The following is a 13,850-nucleotide window of genomic DNA, read 5'->3' on the forward strand; positions in this document are numbered from 1 at the left end:
CACTGACATTTTGCTATTTATTAAATATTTGATTCTGAGTTGACATTCCTTTTTTGAAATAACCTTTCCTTTATAGATAAGCCCCTCAGTCTCTTTGAAAACACAAAGCAGTAGATCACCAATGTAAATAGCCCATAATTTATAAATGTAACTTTTCATCTTACATGATGCATACAATTTCCTATTTTGTGAAGTTCCTTAAAAGTGTGGCTATGTATGACATCAGAAAAATAATCTGGTAATGTGCATTACTGCATATTTTATCTCTTTCTAATTTTTAGGAACTCTTATCTAACTTCAACATGTACGTGAAATTAAGCACTGATGGAATGGAGCCACTGAGAACTTTAGGGTGAAATATTAGGCCACTGAGGTGTCTGAGTACAGGCTATTTTTGAAAATCTTTCAGAATCTTTTTTTCTCAGGAGAAAATGTGTTCAATAGAAAATGTTGGCCAATGTATTTTACTTCACATGCATGTGAAGTATTCACATTTGTACAGTCCAAGGTTTATTCTACAGCTTCTTATTTTAAATATTGTAAATGTAGTTTTGAATATTTTCATGAGACAACAGAGTCAGGCTACCTAGAAAGATTGACAGAAATACCTGATTTCATCCAGTCTGTCCACATGGATTCTCCTTCAATGGAAACGATAGTTTAAAGGCAAATATTGGGGGCGTTTTTAATATTGTCCTAATGAAAGTGCTGCAGGAAAACATTCCTGAATACAAGAGCATGGTTGCAATTCAGGTGTTTGAGTTTGGTCATTGACAAAAAAAATGAAGAATAATGCAATCACTGAAACTGCATATCAGATACCCTGAATACAGATTATCCTGGATAACCCATGGTCAACCCCTTTTCCAAGTGCTGAGGGAAAGTGCCTGGTCCATGTGGATCTGGAAGAAGCTGCCTCTTTTCTAAGATCATAGTTTTTATTCTTGCATTTCCTGCTGTGAACATGCTTTGAGGCACAGCTCTAAGTCACTGCCCTCCTGTCAAATATTTTACCTCTGATGACTCACTCCTGACTTCTTATTCAGAGAAGAAAATGTAGGATAATGGAGATGCTTCCCATTGCTCAATCTGAACCTCTGCCAAGGATACTAAAGAAGGGCAGAGTACTGAGCATACATTACCTTCAGTCTTTCCAGGGCCCTTCCTACATTCTGTATGGCTCCCTTCTACAGACTGCAGTCCTTCAGGAGCAGACTGCTCCAGTGTGGGTCCCCTATAGGGTCACAAGTCCTGCCAGAAAACCTGTTCTAGCATGGGCACCTATCTTCACAGGTCCACAGATCCTGTCAGGAGCCTGCTCCAGCACAGGCTTCCCATGGGATCACAGCCTCCTTTGGGAACGCACCTGCTCTGGCCTGGGGTCCTCCATAGGCTGACTACAGGTGGATCTCTGATCCATTGTGGACCTCCATGGGTGGCAGGGAGACAGCCTGTCTCACCATGGTCTGCACTATGAGCTTTAGGGGAATCTCTGGCACCTGGAGCATCTTCTTTCCCTGCTTCTTCACTGACTTTGGTGTCTGCAGGGCTGCTTTGCTCACTTATTCTCACTCCTCTTTTCTCTGGCTGTTGTTATTGCTGCACAGGTTATTTTTTCCCATCTTAAATACATTATCGCAGAGACTCATTGCTGATGGTCTCTGCCTCGGCCAGCAGTAGGTCCGTCTTGGAGCTGGCTGGCATTGACCCTGAGGGACATGGGGGAAGCTTCTGGCAGCTTCTCAGAGAAGCCTCCTCTGTAGCCCCTCCTCTACCAAAACTTTGTCATGCAAACCCAATAAAATTACCTTGTAGTTGAAGGATTCAGTTGCACTTCACATATGTTCTTTCACTTGTTTGCAGAATTTTTCAGGTGAAGCCAAGTGGTAAAACATTAAAGACTAGGAAAAGCATGATTATATGCTTTATATTTTTAGTCCTTAAAATTTACTTGTTAGTGTTACACTAACAAGCTGTGCCTTTTGGTGTTGGATAGAGGTGTAGAGCACTAAGAAAAGAACCAAATTGAAAGCACTTTCTGATGCCTTTCCTGTGTCTCTACATGGTAATATGTCAATGACTGCAGCATTCACTGCTCTGGAATATCATCTCTGGTTTCTTTTGGAGTCTGAAGTGAAAAAATGAGAAAAAAAAGGTTTACTGCTGTCATTTCTGATGTTATAAGGTTACAGGCTACAACCTTGGGAGATTTTACACTGAATTTGATTTTTATTGTTTCACAAAATGGGACCTCTTTTCTGACAGTCAATAAAACTGCAGGTGATACTCCTTTTATAATGGATGTGAATGGACTATTACTGTTTGCTATAACAGTTTAACTGCAGGGAAAACTTATAAGAGTTTTTGTTAGAAAAAACACAATCTTTTTTTAGCCACAGGACTATTTCTTTAGTTTTATCAAGTTCCCTGGTAATATTGGTATATACCATCTATGCAGGTCTGAAATATGCAGAAAGTTCTCTGCTTCAGAAGTTTTGGTGGGCTAAAATAAAAGTATTTGCAACACTGTACAAATATGTAATCCCAAGATTTAAAATAATTTATAAAAGCAAATGTTTAATGAATATTATTCAGTAGCAGCAATGTAGAAATCACATTCATCTCTTGGTGCTTTCTTTTAAGTCACACAAACAACTTCTAACTCTGAAAATAGCTATGTGGCCTTTACACTTTTGAATCACAGAATCACTGATGTTTGAGGGGAGTTTGGATATTATCTAGTTTAATGTTCCTGCTTAAAGCAGGAACTAGAGGTGGTTGCTGTGTCTGATTGTATTTTTAATATCTCTGAGAATGTAGACTCCACAACTTCTCTGGCCAACCTGTGCCAGTGTTCCAAAACCATCATGGTGAGAAAGGTTTTTCTTGCATTTAAATGGAATTTCCTCTTTCACTTTGTGTCTATTGATGTTTGTCCTGTCACTGGGCACCACCAAGAGGAGTCTAACTTCCCTCTCATCAGGTATTAATTAATTAATTAATTACTTTGTATACACATATGGGTAAGAATGGGTACTTCTATTATTCATCTTTGTGGCCCTTTGTTGGACTCTCTCCAGTGTGTCCATGTCTTTCCTGGACTGGGGAGCCCAATACCAGACCCAGCATTCTTGATGTGGTCAGATCAGTGCTGAGTAGAGAGGAAAGATTGCCTTCCTTGGTCTGTGGGAAATGCTTTACCTAGTGGAGTTAAGGGCATCTCTAGCCTTCTTTGCTGAAAGGGTGTATTGTTTGTTCATGGTCAGCTTGTGGTGAGAAAGGAACCACTCCTGGTTCCCCACAATGCTTCTTGGCAGCTGGTCAACCCTCAAACTGTCCTGGTACATGAAGTTATTTCTACCCAAGTGAAGAATCTGGTGGGTTTTGAACTTCATGAATTTCCTGTCAACCCATTTCTCGACCTTGTTGAAATCCCTCTGAATGGCAAGATGACTCACTGGTATACAAGCCACTCCTCTCAGTTTTGTGTCATCTTTGCCGTTGCTGAGGGTATGTTCTGCCCTATCATCCTGGTCATTAATGAAGCAATTAAACGGGATTGCCCCAGTATCAATCTCTGGAGTATGACACTAGTAAGTGGTCTCCAGGTGGATTTTGTTCTTCTTATTCGTATGCATCCAGCCCAACCGTTTAGACAGCTTTCAATCTTCTCATTGCCCACTACCTAATCTCTTCTTTCTGTAAGGCTTGCTAGTCCTAATACAAACCTTCATGGTTTTTACACTCTTCTCCATTGTTTAGATCATTAATTGAACAGGATTGGAACCAGTATTGAACCCTGGGATACACTGTTACTAACTGTCCTCCAGCTAGACTTTGTGACACAGATTATCAACCACCCTCTCTCTGGGCATCTCTATTCAGTTGGCTTTCCATCTGTCCCACTATCTGACTATCCAGCACATTCCTCAGCAGCTTCTCTATGAGTATATCATAGGAGACAATGTCAAAAGCCTTTCTGAAGTCAAAATACTCAATATCCTCTGCTCTATCCTCATCTGAGAACTAAGTCAGTCATTTCATCATTGAAAGTGATCAGTGGATTGGTCAAGTGTGACTTTCCATTGATGGGTCCATAAAGACGACCCATGATGAGCTTCTTGTTGTTTATGTGGCTTACATTATTACTTGCTTCATCTCTTTCCAAGGGTTTGAGGTGAGGCTCAGGGTTCTCTGGGTCTACTTCTTTTGTCCTTGAAGATAGGACTGTCATCTGCTCTTTTGCTGTCCTCAGGCACCTTTCTCAGTCCCCATGATTGTTCAAGATCACCAAGTGGTATTGCAATGACAGCTTTTCCATGTCCTTTGTCACTGGACCCCCTGCCCCATTCAGCAGTGAGTCCACTTTTTCCCTAGCCTTGGACAGGCTGATTCTTATTTACTTGGTCCATTTACAAATTATAGAACTACTGTGTTTGACATCCTTTCTATCTTTATGTTAACTACTTGCGCACTTCAGACTCTTATCCAGCTGCAATGTTCATGGTAGTGGAGTGAAAGATAACATATACTCATATGTTTTTTAGTCTTTTCCATCATTCAGTTGCTGTTTTCAATCTTTAATGACAAATGTTTCTAGAAAATGTCATATATGTGTAGTTGTACAACATCAAAATACATATTCTGCTATTTTACAGGTCATTAAAGTACTGTGACTTCAACAGTGAGTCTGTCAGGATTCTATAATCTTCAAGCAATGGAAAACCAGATGTGAAGTCTATCCTCTGAAATCTTGGAAAATTTTATGGTATCTAGTTTTATAGAATAGTAGGAGTTTAATGTATTAATATGCTATAGAAAAAATAATTCATTCCACTATTTTAGTTTAAGAGAGTTAAAATACAGACATACTAAACAGTCAGCATATTTATGAAGCTTTCATCAACACAAACCCTTTGCCTGGTTTTGGGATAGGCAGGAATAAAGAAAATAGCTGTAAATGTTTATTTAATGGTTTTGATACTTCAAGTATTTCAGTAATTTTAGTTAATGTCTTCCTATTTCTAGTTACATTTTTTGTAGAGTTCTTCCAACCATTAATAGTTTTCCTGTACCTGTCTTCTTTTTTTTTTCTTTTTTTAAAAAATATTGATCTATACTTACTTTTTAAATTTAGGCTTATAAAATGAATTAGTTACTAGATAGAAAGAAAATTATAAGAGAGGAGAGCGGAAGTAAGAAATAAAGAAAAAATGGAAGACATAAACTCTGGGAAAGAATCAGATTTTGGAGTTTGAGATCAGAAAGCTTAGTAAAATGTGTAAATACCAGTAAATGTCAGCTGGCATTGACTAATATTTGTGAATTCAAATGATGAGCTCATCATCACAAATGTTTAACACCTCTCGGGTGGCTTGGTCTTCACCTGCAGCTTTCTGATGTTTTACCTCTTTTATCCTTCCTTTTTTTTTTTTTGTAGACTTTTTGTTCACCATATTGGGATATTATGATATCTTAACTCTGAGCATAAGATGAGGATCTATTCCTAAACTGCAACCACAGCACCTCTGCCTGCAAGTTCCTCTGGTTTATATCCCCCAGTAGCACATTTTGTCCTCTCTGATAATTATGGAGGACAGGGCACTCTGTAGTCCCTCCACCCTTGATGTCTCATTTCTTTATCAAACTCAGTAACTTCTTCTGGTGTTGATCTGGCAGTCACCTCTTGAAAATTCTCTTTATTCTTTTTTCTGCTGCTAAGTACTTGCCATGTTTTAATAGAACAAGCCCTCTGGCTAGGAAATGTTGCCAGTTAAAACTTGTGAGACTGTTCCACTGTTTTATTATTATTTCTTTCAGAAGCTTTTCAGTGTCTTTGATGTTACCCATGCATTTACATTAAAAACTGTGAGTGATTTATTTTAATAAAGTCCAATTATCTCTTTAGTTCCTTGTGAAAAAGTAATGGATATTTCCAGTTTAATTGTGAGCATAAGTTCATGGAAGCAAATGCACCAGTAACTCATGGAAATGTGGCATTTTCCTGGTTACCAGCACCAGTGGCTGGGACCAGCTTATCACTGTGTGGGTGTAACCAAAACTGTGTATTCTACACAGTCTCTGTCATTTCTCATGAACTGTTAATAATGGATCATTTGCAGCAGCTGTTCAGGGCACACCTGACCCCTCAGGCTACAAGCTGGATGTTAAAGGACGCTGTGAGATAGGGAAGATTTCCTGTCTTCACAGCAATGACTCAGCCATGATAATTCCCCTTCGGGGAGGCATTAACACCTTCACACCCAACCTGAGGGGTCATGTCTGCTAATGGGCCATCAAAGATTCAAAAAATATCCCATGACTCACTGAGTTAGATCACCCACTGTGAAACTCCTCACCCTTGAGGAGATACTGGGCATTCCCATCTGAATCTGAGCATATGAGATCTTCAGGTTTTGGGACTTTGGGTACCACTTGTTGGATCTGGAGGAAGACCACAACCTCAACAGGACTGCAGCTGCCAGTCTTGACCACACTGCAACCATCATCTTCACCAACAGGTTTTCCTTTCCTTTTACTTTGGATTCAGGGGAATGTAACAGTGTGGGCTCTAAAAGATGCCAGAAAGTGAGACAAAAGTGCTGTTGAGAGGTAAGCACACAGTATCTTTATTACTAGAAGCAGCTAAGTGACAGGAGTTTTGAGGGAAAAAAGGACGAGGGAGAGAGAAGGAAGGAAACCAAAGGCAATAAGCCCAAATGTGTAAGCACCCCACTCACCAGAGGGAATTACCCATGCCAGGTTGTCTTACCAACCCGTAACATCCAGATTCTCTGGAGAAAGAGGCAGAGACTGAAGTCCCTAGATACTGGTTGGCTCACAGCAATAACGGGTGTCCCCGTTATTTAAGAAACAAGGTTTTCTTCTGTGGCAAGCAAGCAGCCAGAGCACAAGTCATCTGCCCTTAAAATACAGTCTGCCAGTGGTGTCTGACCAGGCAGGTGTGGCCAGCACCGCCCAGCTGGACATCCCTGGCCCCTCCTTCTAGTTATGTAAGGGTCCTCTATTTGCCCATGTGTGCAGGCACCGGAATTCCCCCTGAGCATGCACATAATCACTTGGGGATCTCTATAAAATGGGTCTGGGTGCAGCCTTCCTCTCCTTTCTCTTCCCTTTCTCCTCCAAATGGCCTCTAAACGCAGTCAGCAAATCAGAGAAAACCAATTATCTCTAGTTTACAGAGAGCTCTATGTTCAAGGGCGAAGTTTCCCTCTTATCAATGCTTATACCAGTAGCCCGTCAGGAAAAGCATAAACTTCATCCAGATGGCCAGCCAAAAACAGACCAAAAAATGTCAACACTTCTTAATTCCCGATACAGGGGACCACATAGTGCTCAGCACAGTGGCTAAAGAACACCATTCTGTTTGTGCCCCAGGGTGCTGGGTTATACCTTCGGGTTTTGTGGGTTAAAACCATTTTTTTTCTCTGTATCATTGTATTTATTGTAATTATTTTTTATTAAATTGTAACTCTGACTTGTAACCTTTCTGAGCTGAGTTCATTTCTCCTGCCAGTTTACCTTTAAACCAGCACAGGCATTAATAGTGCCAGCAGCAGCAATGGTGGTTAACAAGTATCCAACACTGTGCAGACTTAACTTCAGTAACCTGTAGAACTATTTGAGTCCAAAGGGAAAACCAGCTGTTTTCAAAGAGCTATGTTAGAATAATGCTAAAATATCATATTTCTAACACAGTTCAGTGTACCTACATGTTTCTTGTACTGTGCAGACATGGGAAAAAAAATGAAGTTTCCAGAAGGTGGCCTCTTCTGCTTTCTAGAGTGACTTTGGTAAGCCTTCTCTTGCAACTGCAGTATTTCTGTAGTTTCTCAAGGAAGGAAAAAATTGAAACTTAAGTCACCTGAACTGTTACATCATCATGGTCTCATCTGCATATTTTCAAAGGAAACTTCCTCTCCAGCAAATCCTTGATTTTCCCATAGTGCTAATAGCAGGAGGCTATACTTCCATTACTATCAGTTTCTCAGCTTCTCCCTATCTGAAGTATAGGATTGGCTTCTTGGTACTGCTGAAGTTTTCCTATTGGTACAAACAGAAAGGAAGGGGAGAGTGTGTCCTTTTTGTCTTAAATTTGGTCTGATGTGGACCTGAATAACATCATAACGTTAATTTCACCAACTGTACAGGCTGGCTGTGTTACCTATGAAAACAGTAAACTGGTTGGCTTAATGCCAAAAGAGACTTTATAAACAGCAGTGAGATTACACCAGGTTTTTTTGGGACACTTTGAGAGCTGACATCATTGAGTGATTGTCACATGTCCTCCCTGATACCCATTTGTGTTCCCATTTGAACACAGCAGCTGTAAGCTGGGAAGTCCATCAGGCCTAAAGCACCAAATATACGTGTAACATCAATCTGTTATTGTTGCCTAAAAAACCCCTTCTAAACAATATTGGTCTAGATAAAGGAGAGAGCAGTTTTAATGAAATTACTTTCAAGTGCCACAGTACATAGGCGCATACACCAGCATAGCATTCTCACCATTTTATAGCTTTAACTAATTACCATATCTAGTGGGTACATCCAATGTGAAAACCATTTGCACTTGGTACCATCCTTAGAACTGCCCTATTGGAGCTCCTCCAGAGGTTCTGGGTCCTCTATCTTGTTTTGACTGAAATGTGTCTTATTATTCTGTGTCAGGTGTGTGTATCCCAAACAAGATGTCCCTAAAATCTCTTTCCTTGAAAAGACCGTTAAACAGAATTTCAAGAACATGGCACAAACCATGAGAAAGGGGTTTAGAAATGGTTAACTGCTACCTTAAATGTGAGGAACTATACAACTAAAATCTACAAATATACAAAAATCTTAAGGCATCACTATGTCTCATAGGTATAGATAACTACTGCTCCCTCTGTTTGCACCCTGTTGTTTGGTTTTTGCAAAAAATCCTGCCTTGAACCTCAGCATCTTTCCATTACCTTCTCTCGCCCAAAACCAACATGAGACCTGATACCTAATTTGTGCAAGAAGTCTCTATCGTTATTTCAAGATATCAATAAAGTCTTGGTACTTGTCAAACCAAGCTCCTGGAAATATATATTGAATAGAGAGTTGAAAAGATTCAAGATTTCAAAAACCAAATTTGATTCTTTTTTTTAAACCACATCACCCTGTGCCAGATCCAGATGCCTCTCAAACACCTCCAGTTAGGGTGATTCCACCACCTGCCTGGACAAGTGTGTTTCAATGCCTGACCACCCTGACAGTGAAAAATGTTTTTCAAATATCCAATCTGAATCTTCTCTGTCTCAACTTAAGGTCATTTCCTCTGGTCCTCTCACTGTAGACACAGTAGAAGAGATCAGCTCTCACTGCACTGCAGCCTCCTTTCAGGTGGTTGTAGAGAGTGATCAAGTCTCCCCTGAGCCTTCTCTTCTCAAGACTAAACAAACCCAGCTCTCTCAGCTGTTCCTAATAAAACGTGTTCTCTAGTCCTTTCACAAGCCTTATTGCCCTGCACTGGACATGCTGCAGCACCTCAATGTCCTTTTTAAAGTGAGGGTCCTAGAACTAGACAGTATTCAAAGTACAGCCTCACCAATACCAAGTACAGGGAGATGATCACTTGCCTAGTCCTTCTGGCTACACTTTTCTTGATACAGGCCAAGATGCCATGTTGGTACAATAAAATCACAAGTGAGCAATTCAGATCTATATAAGATCCTGTAAGACTGAAGGCAGCTAAGAATAAACAAGTCACAGCTGCTTGGAGAAGTTACCTTCTCATGGGAGGTCCTCAGGCTTCTCACAGCACACCGGAAAACATCTAGAATAAGTTCTCCAAAACACTGGACTTGTGAGATATAGGTTCTAACCAATTGAAGTTTCCAGTGTTGTGGTGTGTAACACTTTTTAGCCAATAACCTGTACTTCTAACCCTGTATAAACTGTGTGCTATGTTTAATAAAAAGTCTTTACTATAAATCTCATAGATTTGTTGTGTGAAGTCCTTTCTCCCTGCCAAAGTTTTTTACTTTAATGCCATTGGCCTTCTTGACTACCTGGGCACACTGGTGGCTCATATTGAGCCAGCTGTCTACCAACACCTCAAGTTCCTTTCTCCTGAACAGCTCTCGAGCCACTCCTGTCCAGTTCTGTAGTGCTGCATGGAGTTGCTGTGACCCAAGTGTAGGATCTGGAATTTTGCCTCCTTGAACCTCATGCAGTTGTCCTCAGCCAACTGATTTGGTTTGTCCAAGTCTTTCTGGGACACCAAGTGGTCAGGATCCAAAGCATTTTCTTAAATAGCAGGCCTTTCCAACATCAGTAAGACTTCAAAATGGCATAAAATATCAATGAAGAAATAAATGAAAATGAATTTTCAAAACTCTAGGTAGCTTATTGGCCTTTTCCTTCCTCCTTAACTAAATAATGTTGTGCAACTATTATTGCAAAATCGTCTGCTTGCAAATCTTCTTGTTAGCCACAACACAGAAAACCTGTGAGAGGAGCAACTGAATTTTGATTTATGCTGTTAGCCTTGATATCGACACTAGCATTCCCTCCACCCACTCGGGAGTGACTGCTCTGGGCCCAGGGGGATTTCCAACTTCTGACTTGTCTGAAGTAGAAAATGTCAGTAGAGATTTTAAATTAACTGTTATTAGAAAATGAAACAGTTATTTGTTGGTAAATGGGCTTAAGCAGAACTTTTCACAATATGCCTAAGGTTAGGGTATAGTTCTAAAGATTGGTTATGATCCACCTTTACATATGTTGTACTAAACTGTTTGTCATTTATATTGAGGCCTGTGGCAATGATTGCTTTCGAGATATGGAAACCTAATGTACTTGGAAAATATTTAGATAAAACTCTGTTAACTTTTATGTACAAGAATTTGAACACCAAACAACTGAGGGGCAGGAGTTTGGACACAAGCATTAGCATATAATAATATAATTTATATGAGAGAAAATATTATTATGGATTAATAAAAACAAAATTACAATGCACTGACATATTAAGGTTATGTTCTTGTAAAGTAGGTAATTAGTATCCTTGTAAGACCTTTTAAACTCCATTTTAAGGTATCTACAGAGGCAGTATTTGAGAACATATGATCACTTGTAATATATTATTGTCAACGATGTAAATGTAATCCTAACTGCTAGAAAGAAATGTCAGTAGCTTATGTACAGTATCTAACCAATGCACATATTCTTAAAATTGGGATGAAAGGAAAAAGGGTTTCTCAAATGAAAATCTGTATATCTTAGAAGAGAACTTATGTATAGCAGTCATTTTGATTCTGCTCAGATGGGGTGGTGAGCATTACAGCTACTCCAGCTATCTTGTAATACTTGTTTAACCTTAGGAGGATATACTTTTTATGGTGCCAACATACAGTGTTTCCTATAAGAACTTTGAACAGTCATGTGAAAATCACAGTTAACTTTAAAAGTTTGGTGATGCAAAAATTTCATATATTCTTTAGTTATCCATGTATTCTGTGTTACAAAAAGTTGAATTTTGCCTGTATTAATGCATGAGATAAAAGCAAGATGGAAACTGGCATTTTTATTTCAATGTTTTGATTATCAAGCAGAGGAAAAGGAACTCAGTTAACACAATGTGAAAATGAAGCAAAAATCTTTCAAAATTATTTGGAAAAGATTTACTGTTTTAAGAAGAAAACAGTGGATATAAGATTGAGAAAGATCTATTTTTCCTCCACCTGAAAATGACATATATATTCATATTCCTTTAGTAATACACCCAGAAAGATACAACCTTGTAGTAAAAGTACTGTACACTTTGGAGTTACATTTTGGTAGTGCTTGAGTAGTGGTGCCATCCTCAGACCACATATCAGTTGGACTAGATGGAAGTGAAAAGCAATGTCCTTTCCACCTGTTCTGCAGGATGGATTGTATGTTCCTGGGTTTCAGGTGTACTCTCTTTCTACATTGTGTCATCTCTTTTGTACAAAACCACTCAGAAAATTATTTTGCATTGTTGGTCCTTTATGATGTTCAGTAAAGGTGACCTATTTTTCAGCATTTTAGACTGTATTTTCTTCTCTCACTTTATTGTAAATGTTTTCAATCCTCTGTGAGAGGTTTAAAACTTCATAGTGCTAAGTGTGAATATTTTTATTTGCCTCATCACAGGTTTTTCCTCACAGTGGCAAGATGCTACAATGTCTGAGAGGACAAGGAATCCATAGAAGGTGTCTGCTATTCTTTCAGTGAAGCAAAAATAATGCAATATAAAATGATCAAAATTATCAGAAAATAGGTGAATCATGGAGAAAACCTGTGATTAAAAAAACATAATGAATTAGCATTGTGAAAAAATGTATTATTAATATAAATTGTTTCAAATACTAAAGCCAGATAAGCCCCAAGTATCAGCATGAATATTTGAATTACAGACATTATCAGTCTGTCAAAAATAAAAAGCACATGCTTCAGAATTAGTAGAATAGTGACTGTTGAAGGAATAGCTAGAAATACCTAGTGGGATTATGCTCAATGAACACTAAAATTTTCTCTCTCTTATCAGCTGGTTGAAATTAGCTCATCTGGGGGTGCTGTAGTCATTGCTTTGATTGCATATGAAGAGTTGACATTTGACTTTAGTGGTTAAAATACAGTCAATACAGCAGCATCACATTCTGAAATTTCTGATGAAAAGTATTATGACAAATCCCATTAACTGTAGTTCTTAAAATTACTTTAAGCACCATTTCCTCTGTGCCATTATACACTACTATGAGCATCACAGGCAGTGACCCACCTTTGCATGTATCTGTGATTGATTTCTTTGTAACCCTGTTCTGTACAACTGTACTCACTTGTGATTTTCTACTTCCTGAAGGGTGTTCAGATGAAAGTCTGAATCATCAGTGTGAATGTCCAATTCTTCAGCAAATGAGATGTAATTTAAATAGCACTGGTCATGTGGAACACTACACACTGAAAGAAGTCACAGTCATAAGCAACTTGAGCACCGCACCTAAAATACCTAAAGCAAGCTGTGAAGGAAAAAAGGTGTTATATTATTTTCTCCCCAGGTTTCTTCTAAAGATGCTGGAAACAGCTGTTCTTATAACAGGAAGAAAGAATATTTATCTTCTGGAAAAAGAGAGTGTGCAGTGAAAGCATTTAATCACTGTGTTGACTTGAAATTGATTTGAAGATAAAACATTTGAATGAATCAAAATACTACCTGATCCAGCATCTAAACCAAGATGCTCCCATTAACTGGAATGATGGAAGCAATTTTTATCCATTATCATGAGAAAAGGGTTATCAGAACAGCTTTCAGAACTAAGAGTTCTATCTTATGAATGCATGCACAGGCTGTGATCCTGTAGAGAAGTATACTGCAATGTGCCAAAAGTACAGGTGCTTCACTATCAGCAATAGCATTTCTGCAATTTCTGTTTGACGCTGGTTTAATATGGAACAGCAAGTAGTCTTCTAAGTTTTGGCTATGTAGAAACAATTTTGTGTCAAATGATCTAGTCTATTAAAATTTTTTTTTCCTCTACACATTCTCAGTAATTTCTAAGAATATAGTACAGCACCCATCTGGATTTCCTATGTGGAAACCCACTGGACTAAATTATACTTAAGGGCAGTCCTGTGGTGTAAAGGAGAGCACTCTGGACTCTGAATCCCAAGGACCTGAGTTTGAGTCTCAGTGGGGACCGTCCCGTGGGCAGTTCAATGCCTCCCTGCCAACCCATCCCATCAGATCTTGGATGCTAAGCAGGGTCAGCCCTGGTTAGTGCCAGGTGTTGTTGCAGATAGTCCTGAGGAGTTCCCTGTCACTGTCCAAGCTCGCTCAG

This window comes from Pithys albifrons, chromosome 4 (assembly GCF_047495875.1).
Source record: "Pithys albifrons albifrons isolate INPA30051 chromosome 4, PitAlb_v1, whole genome shotgun sequence".
Lineage (NCBI taxonomy): Eukaryota > Metazoa > Chordata > Aves > Passeriformes > Thamnophilidae > Pithys > Pithys albifrons.